We start from the raw sequence: 13,210 nt of genomic DNA, 5'->3' as shown, positions 1-13,210 counted from the left end.
CTTTTTGGTTAACTGGCATTCCTTGTCTCTGCCGGGACCCTTCTTTTGAGAGAGTTTCTTCACATGTTTCGTGACTTCCTTAGTTCTTGTCTTTCTTGCTTGTTTGGCCTGCGGCTTCCCTTGTCTGGTCTGGTTTCTTTGGGTCTTTCTCTGGCAGGAGCATTGGTTGCTCCTGCTCTTTTTGATGACAGCACCCATGGCGCTTATGTTGTACTCAGCGCTTATGTTGTGCTCAGCTCAGCCACGCAGCTGCAAGTGTAAATAGCCTCCCTCGAGCATTGCTCTTATATGGCCATAGGCATTTAAATGAAGGGCCCTCTCCAAGAACCTGATTGGCTGGCTGGAACAATGCTCTAATTGTTGCTTCATAGAGCACTATTGTGAGGGGGAATGGGGGGGGGGAGAGTCCAGGAAACATTTTGATTAACAGCCTATACTTGTGTCCATAGCATGTTCCTATTTATTTATTTAAAAACACTCCGTAACATTTTCAGCAGACAACAACACCCTAAGTGGGCAACAACAACAACAATTTTATTATTTGTACTCACCCATCTGACTGGGTTGTCCCAACCACTCAGGGCGGCTTCCAACATATATAAAAACATAATAAAACATTAAACATTTAAAAACTTCCATGTACAGTGGTACCTCTGTTTGCGAGTGCGATCCATTCCAGAGGCCCGTTTGCAACATGAAAAGAGCACAACCTGAAGTGCCTTATCTGCGCAGGTGCATGGCACAATTTGATGCTTCTGCGCATGTGTGAGCGGCGAAACCCGGAAGTAACCCTTTCCGGTACTTCCGAGTCGCTGCGGGACGTAACCTGAAAGAACGTAACATGAAGCAAATGTAACATGAGGTATGACTGTATGGGGCTGACTTCAGATGACTTCTAAAAGTTAAATAGTTACTTATGTCCTTGACATCTGATATGAGGGCATTCCATAAGGGCGGGTGTCCTCTGCCTGGTTCCCTGTAATTTCACTTCTCTCAATGAGGGAAGTGCCAGAAGGCCCTCAGAGCTGGATCTCAATGTCCGGGCTGAATGTCAGGAGTAGAGATGATCCTTCAGTCTCACACAGGACAGAAACACTTGGCAGATAAGAAAGCATTTCAAGATCTGGATAAAATTACAGGTCTGATTAAAAAAGGACTCCTAAAATTTAGGTAGCATTTTGTTGGATGGTGAATATCACCACATCTAATTTTCAGGATAATTTCAGAGAAATAATAATAATAATAATAGTTCGGATAATAGTAAAACAAATAACAATAAATAATGATAAGAATAATGTTGATTCATGTCAAACCCATGGAATCCTCTAATATACAAGCATTGATTGGGTTAGATCAGGCTTCCTCAACCTCGGCCCTCCAGATGTTTTGAGACTAAAATTCCCATCATCCCTGACCACTGGTCCTGCTAGCTAGGGAGCATGGGAGTTGTAGGCCAAAAACATCTGGAGGGCCAAGGTTGAGGAAGCCTGGGTTAGATCCACTGCTGCACCCAAAATCCTGTCTTTACTGCTTGTTACCCCATCCCCAAGGGTAAAAAAGAAATCATCTGGGAGGTAGGGTGAGGTAGCAGGTGTGTAAATGCAGAAATGCAGTAGCATTGTGTACAAAATGCTGAGCACACGGCCATAATATGAGACCAGCACTCTCACCTCTGTTTGAAATCATGGTAGTTGTAAGAAAATAAATGGAAATAACTTTAAGGAGAAATAAAAGATGTGCATATGATTGCAAACCTATGAGAAAATATAGGTTGACTGCGGTGTCCATATTCAGCTTTCAAAGTTTATAGAATAAACTCAGGTAAAGGTGGGGAGATAATGTATTTTTAAAAATAAGTGGCAGAAACTCACATGCAGTTACAAAAGCATAAAAATGTTTTCTCATAACACAAAGAAAAGGTGTGAGCGTTAATCAAAAGCATAGATAAGGGAGGGAAAGGAAGGTTCAATCGAAGTCAAATTCACTAACCGTCCAAAATATAAAGACTTAAAGGTGAGTGAAAATAAAGAAGTCTCAGAAGAAAATCATGAATGTTTCAAACACTGACCAAAGAAATGTTTGAAACTAAACTGTCAAAGCGACAAAAAGAGAGTGAGGAATCCAAAAAGTTGTTAACAGTAAAATGAAGGACAGCTGAAGGAAAACTATAGATAATGAATGAGATGGGGAAGATTCACAGGCATCTGGAAAATTCTTAATGCATTAAAGGACGGGGGAGCCTCTTTCAGCCTGAGGGCCTCTTTGCCTTCTAGGCAACCTCTCAGGGGCCACGTGCAAGTGGGGGGCAGGGCCAGAGGCAAATGTGGGTGGAGCAACAAATCAAAAAATTGTACAGTGGGCAACTTTTTACACACCCTTCTCTGTCCTCCATCTGGGCAAAAAGACTCAAGGAAGGTGGGAGCAGGGCATGTATTCAGGGGCAGAGGAAGGGTGTGTGGTCAGACCCAGGTGTCACCACTGAGGGGGTGACAAAATGCCAGGTGGCACTCCTGGGAGAGACGCGGTGGCTTGGGTGCCCGCGGGCTCCATGCTGCCCAAACGGTCTGCCCACTGCCTCCCCCCAGCTGTAGGGTGGCTGAGTGGGAGGAGGCAGTCAGACTCTGGAGGCCCCTATGGGCGGCTCGCCCTGCCCCTCAGGTGCCTTGTTGCATGTAGGGGAGACACTGTGGCCTGGATGGAGTCTTGAGGCTTCAGTAAGAGAGGCTTGGACAGCCCAGTTTGGTCCATGAGCCCAAACTTCCCAACCCCTGTATTTTCAAAAAGTTTTCACATACAAAAAAAAAATCAAATCAATAATAATAAAAGCTAAGTAGGAATATTAAGGACAGCTGGAGAGGGAGGATGTTCCGTTCAACTCACATTACTTGCCATGTATCAAACGTGGGGGGGGGGGATCTGAGGAAGAAAAGGCAGGAATGCAGACAATTCCAACAAGAAAGAAAAGTGGGGGGCATTTAAAGAAACGGGCGTGGCTGCATAAGGAGCTTACAGATGAGCTGTGATGTAAGAAGGGGATGTATAAGAAATGGAAGAAATCACAAAGGAAGAGTACACACAAGGAGTCAACAGTTGCAGGGAGCATTAACTATCAACCATTTGTCCTCCTTGGTTGGATGTGTGCAGGATACGTGATACTATTGTTTGATGCATTCTCCCCTCAAAGCAGCTTCCATCAGATTTGAACATCTAACCAACAGTTAAGCTGCAGTGTGCTGTGTTCAGGGCAGCCTTTGCACATGTGCCGATTACAGATTCCTTGGGAGGTGCAGATGCAAGGAAACAAATCAAGTACCTTGGTTTTCGAACGCCTTGTGACTCGAATGTTTTGGCTCCCGAACGCTGCAAGCCTGGAAGTGAGTGTTGCGGTTTGCGAATGTTCTTTGGAAGCCCAATGTCTGACGCAGCTTCCACGGCTTATGATTAAGTGCAGGAAGCGCCTGCAGCCAATCAGAAGTCGTGCCTTAGTTTTTGAACATTTTCGGAAGTCAAACGGACTTGTGGAACGGATTCTGTTTGAGAACCAAGGTATGACTATAATGTGTATTTGGTGAAGACATCCCCAACCCCTCTCTGGTCAGTACAGCAGTGTAAAAATGGTGGCATGGAATGCAGTGGAGGAAAGCAACCTTAAGCTGCTAATGTGTACCAGGCCTCAATATGGATGTTTATAGCTGGGAAGTGAACAACTGTAGAGTGTTATGACAGCTGGGTGCCTCTAAAAAGGCTGGATTAAATGAAATATCTTTGTGGCATCAAAACTTCTCTACAGTATGACAATATCAAACTTGTTCCCACAATTTATCCATTTGTCATTTTTCATAATTATAGCCTTAATACATTTTTGTTTGTTTTTAATTTAAAAAAAGACCACTGTTTAGGAAAGCTGAGATGAAAGTCAAATGTGGTAACATTTTTCTTTCACTTTGTTCATAAGGCCTCTGGAAAATAATGGGATTTATTCTGAGAATTAGTTTATAATTGTGCTTTAACTGCACTGTGACATTTAATAATGTCAGAAGGATTTTGCTTTAGGCCAAATGATTTCAGTCACTCTAGAAAATTAATTACTGCTTTCTGAATAAACCATGGGTGTGTCCCCCCCCCCCAGTGAGCTAAGCAAGATTTTCAAGGTTAAGCTGAAACACTGACAAAATGTTTAAATGAAGAATAAATTTAGAGATTGAGAAATGGAATATTCATTTAACTACACTGTTAGAAAACAAACAGACTGTGTTAGGCAATGACCACATGGCAACATTTATCATCAATGATTACTTGTGTTTGTGTAATAAGTTATTTTCCCCTCATTTTTTTTTATGTAAAGAAACTTTTAGCAAGTTGAACGATAAGACTGGAATCTGAATGGGCTTTTTAAAGGCTTCAATAAAAATGCAGGAGGAGGTACAATCTGTATAATAATTCACCACCTGCAAAATTTGCCTCCCACATCAGTGAAAATACAGGAATAGGGTCCTGCAAAAATGTTCTCCCATTCAGAGTGAGGGCTGAAAACACCATTCTGCCTCTGAGCTGGCTTTGTGATGTCACCATGCACCCAAATTTGATTGGTCACAGAATGCTGTGATGCCTTTATGCTGTCTGAGTTTTCCTTGAATGGCTTTGATTATGTACCTGTGAAAACATGTATTTGAAGTGAAGGCCCAAGACAGGTGTTGATCATCATGTGAGCTGCGCACAGGTGGGCTGAAGCGAGCTGCTGCCATTCCTGTGGAGCCTCCTTTTATTGAGACAAATGTGCAAGCTAGGCAGATACATTTTGGGCTGTGACCTTTACACATCTTCCGTCCCGAGATCGTGGGGTGGTACAAAGCTATTTTGACACCTGTTTCCACAGCGTCATTTTCCCCTTGCACAGTCTATGACGAAGGAGACAAAAGGTCTCAGGGAAAAAAGGTTACAGACAGGACATTGCTGACTGCTGAGACCGCAGAAGGTTAGACCAAGGTAACGATGTTCCAGACAGCTGTGGCTTGTCTGGGGGGGGGGGTTTGCCGTGCACCCCAGGGTCACGCATGCAGGCAGACTGTGGCTGCCTGCTGGTGGAGAGTGTGCTCCCTCTAGACCTCACTGTCCACTCCGCGATATCCCTACATTAAGGTCTACTTCAATTTATTACCATAACTTACTGTGTTATGGTTGTAATTAAGAAGTACTACCAGCTTTGGGGGCACGTGAGTAGCGCTGTGGGTTAAACCACAGAGCCTAGGACTTGCTGATCAGAAGGTTGGCGGTTCGAATCCCCATGACGGGGTGAGCTCCTGTTGATCGGTCCCTGCTCCTGCCAACCTAGCAGTTCGAAAGCACATCAAACTGCAAGTAGATAAATAGGTACTTCTCCGGCGGGAAGGTAAACGGCATTTCCGTGCGCTGCTCTGTTTCGCCAGAAGCGGCTTAGTCATGCTGGCCACATGGCCCAGAAGCTGTACGCCAGCTCCCTCGGCCAATAAAGCGAGATGAGCGCCGCAACCCCAGAGTTGTCCACGACTGGACCTAATGGTCAGGGGTCCTTTTACCTTTACCTTTACCAGCTTTGGAGCGGGCCAAATTTCCAGGTACTGCGTTCTCCAATTCAAGCCAAGGAATTGAATAGTTTGTGGTGATGGCAACTTCTTTTCCCCTTCCACATTGTCAAGGCCTTCTCCTGCATCAAGCAAAACTAATGCATAGTAGAGGTGAGGAACTGTTCTCCTCTTCTCCTCATGGCCCAAGCTTGATAGGTGGGCAAGGACACACCAGTGAGGAAGTTAGACAAGAACTTTACTGTCTCTCTTAAGAAGAGAACAGAAATACAATGCTCTTGATACAATTAATGTCAGTGCCAGCTAGCGACTAATTTGTATAATGACACTATCCCTGCACAAATGATTGGCAGGATCATCAGAAGGATCCTTCCATTCCCCTGTGTTAAATTCTATCACCAAGCACCAACAGACTCCCAAACCATCAAGGGCAACATTTTAAAGACAGGCAACACTGGCTGTATATTTCCCCTCTAACCCTCTATCTTTCCTGGGTTGTGTTGGAATTGAGTTAATAAGCTGTTGCAGTGAAGATGCTGCTCTAATGAAGAACGAACAAAACATAGTCCTTTCCAGTGGCAATTACTTCATGACATGCCAGTGTTAATAATTTTTGAACAGCTGGCACCCAAACACTGCAGAATAATCAGCTTAGTTGTTGCCTAAGTAATTCATTCAATCCTGACTGATTCATATTTTGTTTCAGGATGTAAATGCTGAATAAACAGCTCTTATGCTAATGCATTGCCTGCTCTGATAACATGACATCCTACATCAGTTTTCAAGGACCACCTGAAGTCATGCAAATAAATTATTTGGCCTTAATGAAGACAACAGCTTGCTCATTTGACGAGGAATAATTTGGGGATTTACAAATTGCTAAGAAAAAAGAAAGAAAAAGAAGAGTGAAAACAAAGCATGATTTCCCCCCAGTAAATAAATGTTATTTTAATCTATTTCTGAAACATCAAAAGCATGCTTGATGCTTTACAAATACAGTGCTAAAGATCAGTTTTGTTGCCTAAGGGCCAAATAAGATGAGATGCTGGAAGCTGGTGACTAGATCTCTCAACTTCTCCACTTTAAAGCTTCTTTTTAAAGTGTGGGAAGTGGGGCTACTACTATGATAAGAGCACCACGTGTGAGGAATTGGGTGCTTTCTTCTTCTCCTTCTCCATGCTGTTTTCCAATAGAAATAAAGCTGCTATGAGCACAGGAAGTAGTTTGGGAGAACATGATATAGCCCTATGCAGGTTGAACCTTTGGTGCCTTACCTCTTGAACTTGCCTATCCATTGAGATAGGCATCAACTGTACTATACATATAAAGCAGTATCCTACCGCTTATTTATTTATTTTTTAAAAACCATGGCTTTCTCTATAGAATCCTGAGAAGCATAGATCTTTAAAGGTCCTTAGAGTTGTTAGGAGACCCCACCCCACCCCACTCCTAGAGCAAGGCTTTTATCACAAGCAGAAAGCCAGGCAGACACAGAGAAGGTCCCTTGGAGCTGGCCGTAGATAGAGGGATGGGCCTGACACAGAAGGCCAGGGAGTAAAGGGAGAGCTACAAGCTAGTCCAGACAACTGTTTCATTGAGACAAGAGCAGCCTTTAGAAGTCTCTGTGTTCTTTGTCCTGCTTTCCTTAAAAAAGAAACTAACTGTAAGTTAGCCAGTGTTTCTCTCTTTTTCTGACCTGGGAATGACCTGCTCTCCCTGCCAGCTCACTGCCAGAAAATCTGTTTGGGTCAGATGAGCAAACTTGGGCTCCAGGTTATGGGTGCTCAGTCATGACATGACGTGTACCCCCCAGGTCTGGAACCTGACTTCCAGTGGCACTGGAAGTCAGGTTTTGAGGCGTCGCGAGGTCTCAGAGATGCTGTCTGAGGCCTTGCGAGACCTCTGAAGTTGCGTCGGGGGCCCTGTGGTGTGGGTGCCGAACACCCACAACAAAAATGTTGTAGGGGCTCAGGCACCCAAAGCCCCCTATATTTGGTGCCCCTGGTTTGGGTTTTGAGTCAGTGAAGTTAAGGGGAAAGGAAGATAAAGGGGTGTACCATGGGAAGAGGCAGAGCATAAAATGTATACCTTCTCAGGATATTTTAAAGATGACTACATTGGTGGTGGGGTGGGAGACCTCAGGCCAGGGTCTAAATGGGCCCTCTCTAGCCCTCTCCCAGGACTCTCCCCAGACCACAACTTTCCCAAGGCCACATCCTCAAAGACCCTGATCTGCAAGCCTCCTCAAGTGCATTCCTTGATCTGCGACAATGCCTCTTTCTTTTTTGATGGACAGAAGTTGTTTGGGTGATTTCTGTGTAGCTGGAATATAGCCTCCTATAGAAAGACAAGAGTCGCATTCCCATTTTTGCCTGTTGCCCCACCTACCATTGGCATGCAGCCCCTTGAAAGTTGCACGTGAGGGAGGTTGCACATGAAGGAATGTGGCTTGTGGAATGAAAAGGTTTGCCCAACCCAGACTTACACAATATCTGTGAAGTTAGCTGACTGTTTAGAAAACTACAGAAACACTAACTCTTTGCTAGATACACTCAAAGTAGCTTGCAATGCTTTTTATGGACTTGGGCATGTCCTCTTTCAGCAGGACATGTGTGCTAGAAGCACTTAGTTGCTTCTGCAACATCCACACTTCTGGGTTGATTCGAATTAGTTTTTGTCCCCCACATCTAACTTACAGCTGTCAATGAAGAGTGAATAGAATCTTTCATCCATACGCCTAAGCTTTACAAAACAGTCATTTAGATCCATAGAGCTTCAAATCATGACACAAGAAGAGTACCATCCATCCTAAAAGGCTCTTTCAACTTTAATCAAATTGAACAAAGTAATGTTTTGGAACTTGGGGAAAATATATTCTGAGTCTAATAAATATCTGCACCCATTCCGCCCAGAAGCACAACTGTAAGCCACAATGTATTATCTCATTAATTACTTATAAAATCTCATCATAGTAGCTTGGGCACATTTCAGAAATATTAATAGATGTGCTATTCCATTTCCAACACCTCTGTTAGTTAGGAAGTATGAGCCACACTTGACAGAGCAGACATTGAGATGCAGCGATGTCATTCAGAAGGCAACAAATATTATGTATTTATTATGTAGCACCATGAGTGTGTGCATGGCACTTTCTGGAGTACATGAGGACTGGTCCCTGCTCTGGGGAGCTTACAAGCTAAAGTTCAGCTCAGGGACATCAGAGAAATGGGAAGGGGGGAAAGGGGAAAGGAGAAGCAAAGCAGTAGACAGGGAAAAGATATGCATTGTATTATGGATTTAGGCATGGAGACAGATAGGTATGCCGGAGAATTCCCACAAAAGTGGAAATAGGAACAGGAATTGCCAATGTTTGCTTCTTTGTTCTATGTCCAGAACAGAAATCAATCCAGCAAATATGATGGGTATTCTCTATCGCTGCTGCTTTCAGTCAAAAAATGTTATGATTTCCCACTCCCAGTTTTCATTGTGTTTCCTTTGCACTGAAATGAATTGACAACTTAATTACATAATTTGCATAATTAATTACATAAGCTATGCAGTTTTGCCACAGCAGGAGAAAAGTTGAACCATAACATTTTTTGTGTATGTATGGAAGACAAACTGCAGTGGAATTGGAACAGTGTTGCATGCCATAAGCACTGGGAGGCACAGAAAATGATGCCTTCTTACATCCTGAGCGACAGGTAGGAATGGATGGGTCTGTCCCTGCCTGTTCCATCCTGTTTCCACATGTTGCTGCCTTAAAACATGTCTGACCCCATCTCTGCAGTTTTTTTAAAAAAAATAAATCTGGGGAAATCCCAGGAGAAGAAAAAATGACTATAAAAATCACACATACAAAAATTTAAGAGTGTTCATGAGGTGCATCGACCCCTGTTCTGCATCTCCCCACCCCTGCTTTGAACAGTGAAAAGCTGCTTGGAGCAGCTTCAAAGGGTGGCAACTCTGCTGAGCTGGGTTAAAATGTGTTTTTTTTAAAAAAATGTTTTTCAAGACAATCCCCACACCATGAAATTAGAAGTGCATAATCCCGAAAAGGATAAATAGTGTCCTCCCTCAAAGAGGGCACATGTTGCGGTGAGACCTGGAGACTGACCTCCTGTGTTGTGGGTGGGTAAGATTAGTCAGCCACAACACCCACTTGGAAGGTCCCTCGATGTTGGGTTTAATCTGGCCGATGGGGCACAGTCCAAACAGATTGAGGGACCTATATATACCCATGCACGTGACCCAGAGCTTCATCTTTCGGCTCGTGCATCGGAACACCCGTCCACCTCTCCCTATTTTTAGGGCATTTTGCACTTGACCTTGCTATGCCGTCGTGTGCCATCTGTCATTGGGAAAGGGGCACAGCAGGAATTTTCCCTACTTGGTTGATTGGCTGTTGCCATTTGGGTTTCGCCTGCCACGTAGCAAATCATCACAACTTGTAAGGTTGCGGATAGGCTCTGGTTCAGGTGATAGGGATGGGAGAACGCTCTTCGCCATCCCTATGTAAAGGGTATTCTGTTAAAGGAATCCAGGGATTCGGCTGGTTTGGTCAACCCCCGAGAGGGCGTTGTGCCTGTGCCTGAGTCCAGGGGAGCATCTGGGGAGTGAACAGAGTCTGTTCCCGGGCTTTTCACCTACCTCAGGTGTTCACCCTTGGCTGACCTATGATGGAGCCCTGGGTCAGCGCTGCCTGCAAGGGTGCAGGGAGCTAGTCAAACCAGAGCCTATACAACCACTCACTTTGTGTAATCAGTAAAGTTGTGGCCTAAATTCTGCCAAAAACCAAAACTAAAATTTGAGTCAAATGTGTCTTTATTTAGGGGGGAGGTCTCTGGGTCTGAACACGCAATGACATTTTAATTTGTCTAGGAGGTGCAAATTAGGTCAGTTTGGTCAAAAATGCTGACTGAACATAATATACTAAGGAGAAAGGAGATACCTTCCCCCCTAGTTTTTTTGCTCCTTTCAGCTATTTGGCCTTATACATAAAATAAATGAGGCTCAAGTGTGACAAGGAAGTATTTTCTCTGGATTACATACATGTGGTGAAACATATCAGAGCTTTAGACTAGGGATCACCAACCTTTTTGGGCTAATGGGCAGCACATTTCAGATTTTGAGAATGTGCTGTGTGTAGCACAACACAAAATGGCTGTCTTGGGGGTTTGGTATAACACAAAATGGCTGCCATAGGAGCATGGCATAATGGCTTCAGTATAGGAGGGCCTGAGCTTATGAAAAGTGAGCAGGAAGAACAACCTCTCATGCCTTGTGGGTTTCTGAGGGAATATTCAGTGAGACCTTTCATTGGCATCATAGGAGGTACTGGCAGGTACATTGGTGCTCTGTGACTGAGGTATTTTGCCTGATATTTTTGTCGAGGCAAAGCTATCAGTAAAAACACCTCAGCGACTGGACAGCTGGAGTATTTTGCTAGAAGCTCTGTTACAAACAAAAGACCCTTGCTTTCAGCACGCAATAAGATGCTGCTATAAATATAATAGCATTAAGGGGTCAATTGTCTTAATTTGAGCCTTGCTTCCTAGCATGGCAGGAACACCGTATTCTTTTTAAGTAGTCCTACTGGCCTCATTTTTGTAGTACCTTATTGCCTCTAACTTTACAATACTGGTCATTCCTGGATAATAGGCAATAACCCAAAAAGCCTTTCTTTCCTCCCCCTGACATTGCCATGTTCAGAACAAAGTCAGTCAGTCATCACACATCTTAAGCACCATCTGTCCGCATTGAGTATCCATTCCTAAAATTTGCTGAGTGTTATGATGTATGTCCCTTGCTAAAAGTTTAAAAAAAAAGCTGCAAAGAAGATGATAAATTGGACAATATGCCGGCTTTAAAGCTCCAAACTGCCTTTGGAGTGTATAGTAGTGCCAAGCAATTATTGTACACCTCTGTAATTCTTACCCAATGATATTTCTCATTTTTCTTTCTTCTCTTTGGAAAGAAGAGAGAATCTCCCCCACCCCATGTTCTACTCAAAGAGCTTTTCACAATTCAATATGCTGTGGAGAGAGAGGAAGAAGTGAGCATCATTTTTCTTCCTTCCCAGGCACTTTGTTTGTATCTCCCTCTTGAATCAGCTTGCAAAATGACCAAATCAATGTACAGATTTGATTCTTAGGCCACATCTGCACCATACATTTAAGCACTCTGATACCACTTTAGCAGTCATGGCCTCCACCAAAGAATCCTGAAAACTGATTTGTTTAAAGTGCTGATAGATGTTAGGACACCCGTAGTCCCTTCTTAGAGATACAATCCTCTGAGTTTCCTGGGACGAAGGATTAATTGTTAAGTCACTCTGAAAGTGTGGCTAATTCTACCCAATTTCCTCTCACAACTGTAGCTTTCACCCCACATTCCAGACCTTCTTTGAGGGGAATTTTATCATTTCACCTGATAATGTATTTTGTGCTTTGTTTGTTTGCATGTGTGTATACACGCAAATAACCATACGTATAGAGTATTTGCTTCTTCTTCTCTTTTTTTTTAAAAAAACAATTTAGAGGCTAGTCGGGTATTAAGCTGTATATAAGTATATGAAATAATTGTTTCATTAAAAATAAAAAACCCCTGAAAATATTCCACAGTAGAAAAATCTCTTGCCATGTGCTCGGTCCAGGTGCAATTCCATGAAGGTTAGACAAAGTCATTGTTTCCATGGCAACCACAGATTCTGTGACACACAAAAAATATTAGCTTGGAACAAAAGGTGCTTATGTTCATTGAAACTTGAAGTATGCAGAAACTGTGCTTGCAGGGCCTGCTGCATGGGGGCTGGCAAGATGCTATGTGTGGTCATAGTTTAGGTGGCCATCAGTGAAAGGCAGCATTTTAAGCACTTGCAGCAAGAGCAAGAAATGGGATCCTCATAACAGAGGGTCCTGGTTGTGCTCGGGACCCAAGAGCTCACCTGACAGGGTTAAAATGGTGGCGGGGGAGGGAGAAGGAGCAGGAAGTCCTGGCCATTCCCCTGGGATCACGCCAGGCGGTTTTAGCCAATAGCCAGTAGGTGGCGTGATCCTAGGGCCTTTAAAAACGACAGTGTGATGCAAGTGGAGCACTTGCTTTGCACTGCTGAACACCCGCTCACCCTCTCTAGTTTAGGTAGAGTCACTTGGCCTTGCTTTGGTTTGGGTCACCTGTTTTGGAACTGGGGCTGGCTAGGAATTTTTTTTCTAGCAGATTGGCTTTAGCCATTTGGTTTTCGCCTACCCCTTAGCAAATCGTCACAAGTGGTAAGGTGGCAGTTAGGCATTGGCTCAGTTGGACTGTGGGGAGGGGAGGTGCGGCCATCGCCTGCACCTCCAGAAACTGGGTATTCCGTTAAAGGAATATGGGGGTCCTGGATCTCGTCCGTAGTCCGCTTGAGGGGCTAGGGCCATGCCAGGACCACAGGAACCCCGGGGTGAACTTACGTTGGTCCTCATCAACCTTGCTCCCTCATTTGGTTTACCCCATTGGACGATTACCCTGAGAGGTGGAGTCAGTTATAGTGGGGAGTCAATGCCTAAGCCAATACCGCTCATGTGAGTGTATTTCAATAAAGTTGTGGCCAAAATTTGCCCCAAAACCTAAACAAATATAAGTGTCCATGTGTATGTATTTTGGGGGTG

The sequence above is a fragment of the Podarcis liolepis genome, assembly GCF_965112155.1.
Source record: "Podarcis liolepis genome assembly, chromosome: 16".
In the NCBI taxonomy this organism is placed as follows: domain Eukaryota; kingdom Metazoa; phylum Chordata; class Lepidosauria; order Squamata; family Lacertidae; genus Podarcis; species Podarcis liolepis.
Note: the sequence above shows the minus strand (reverse complement) of the source record.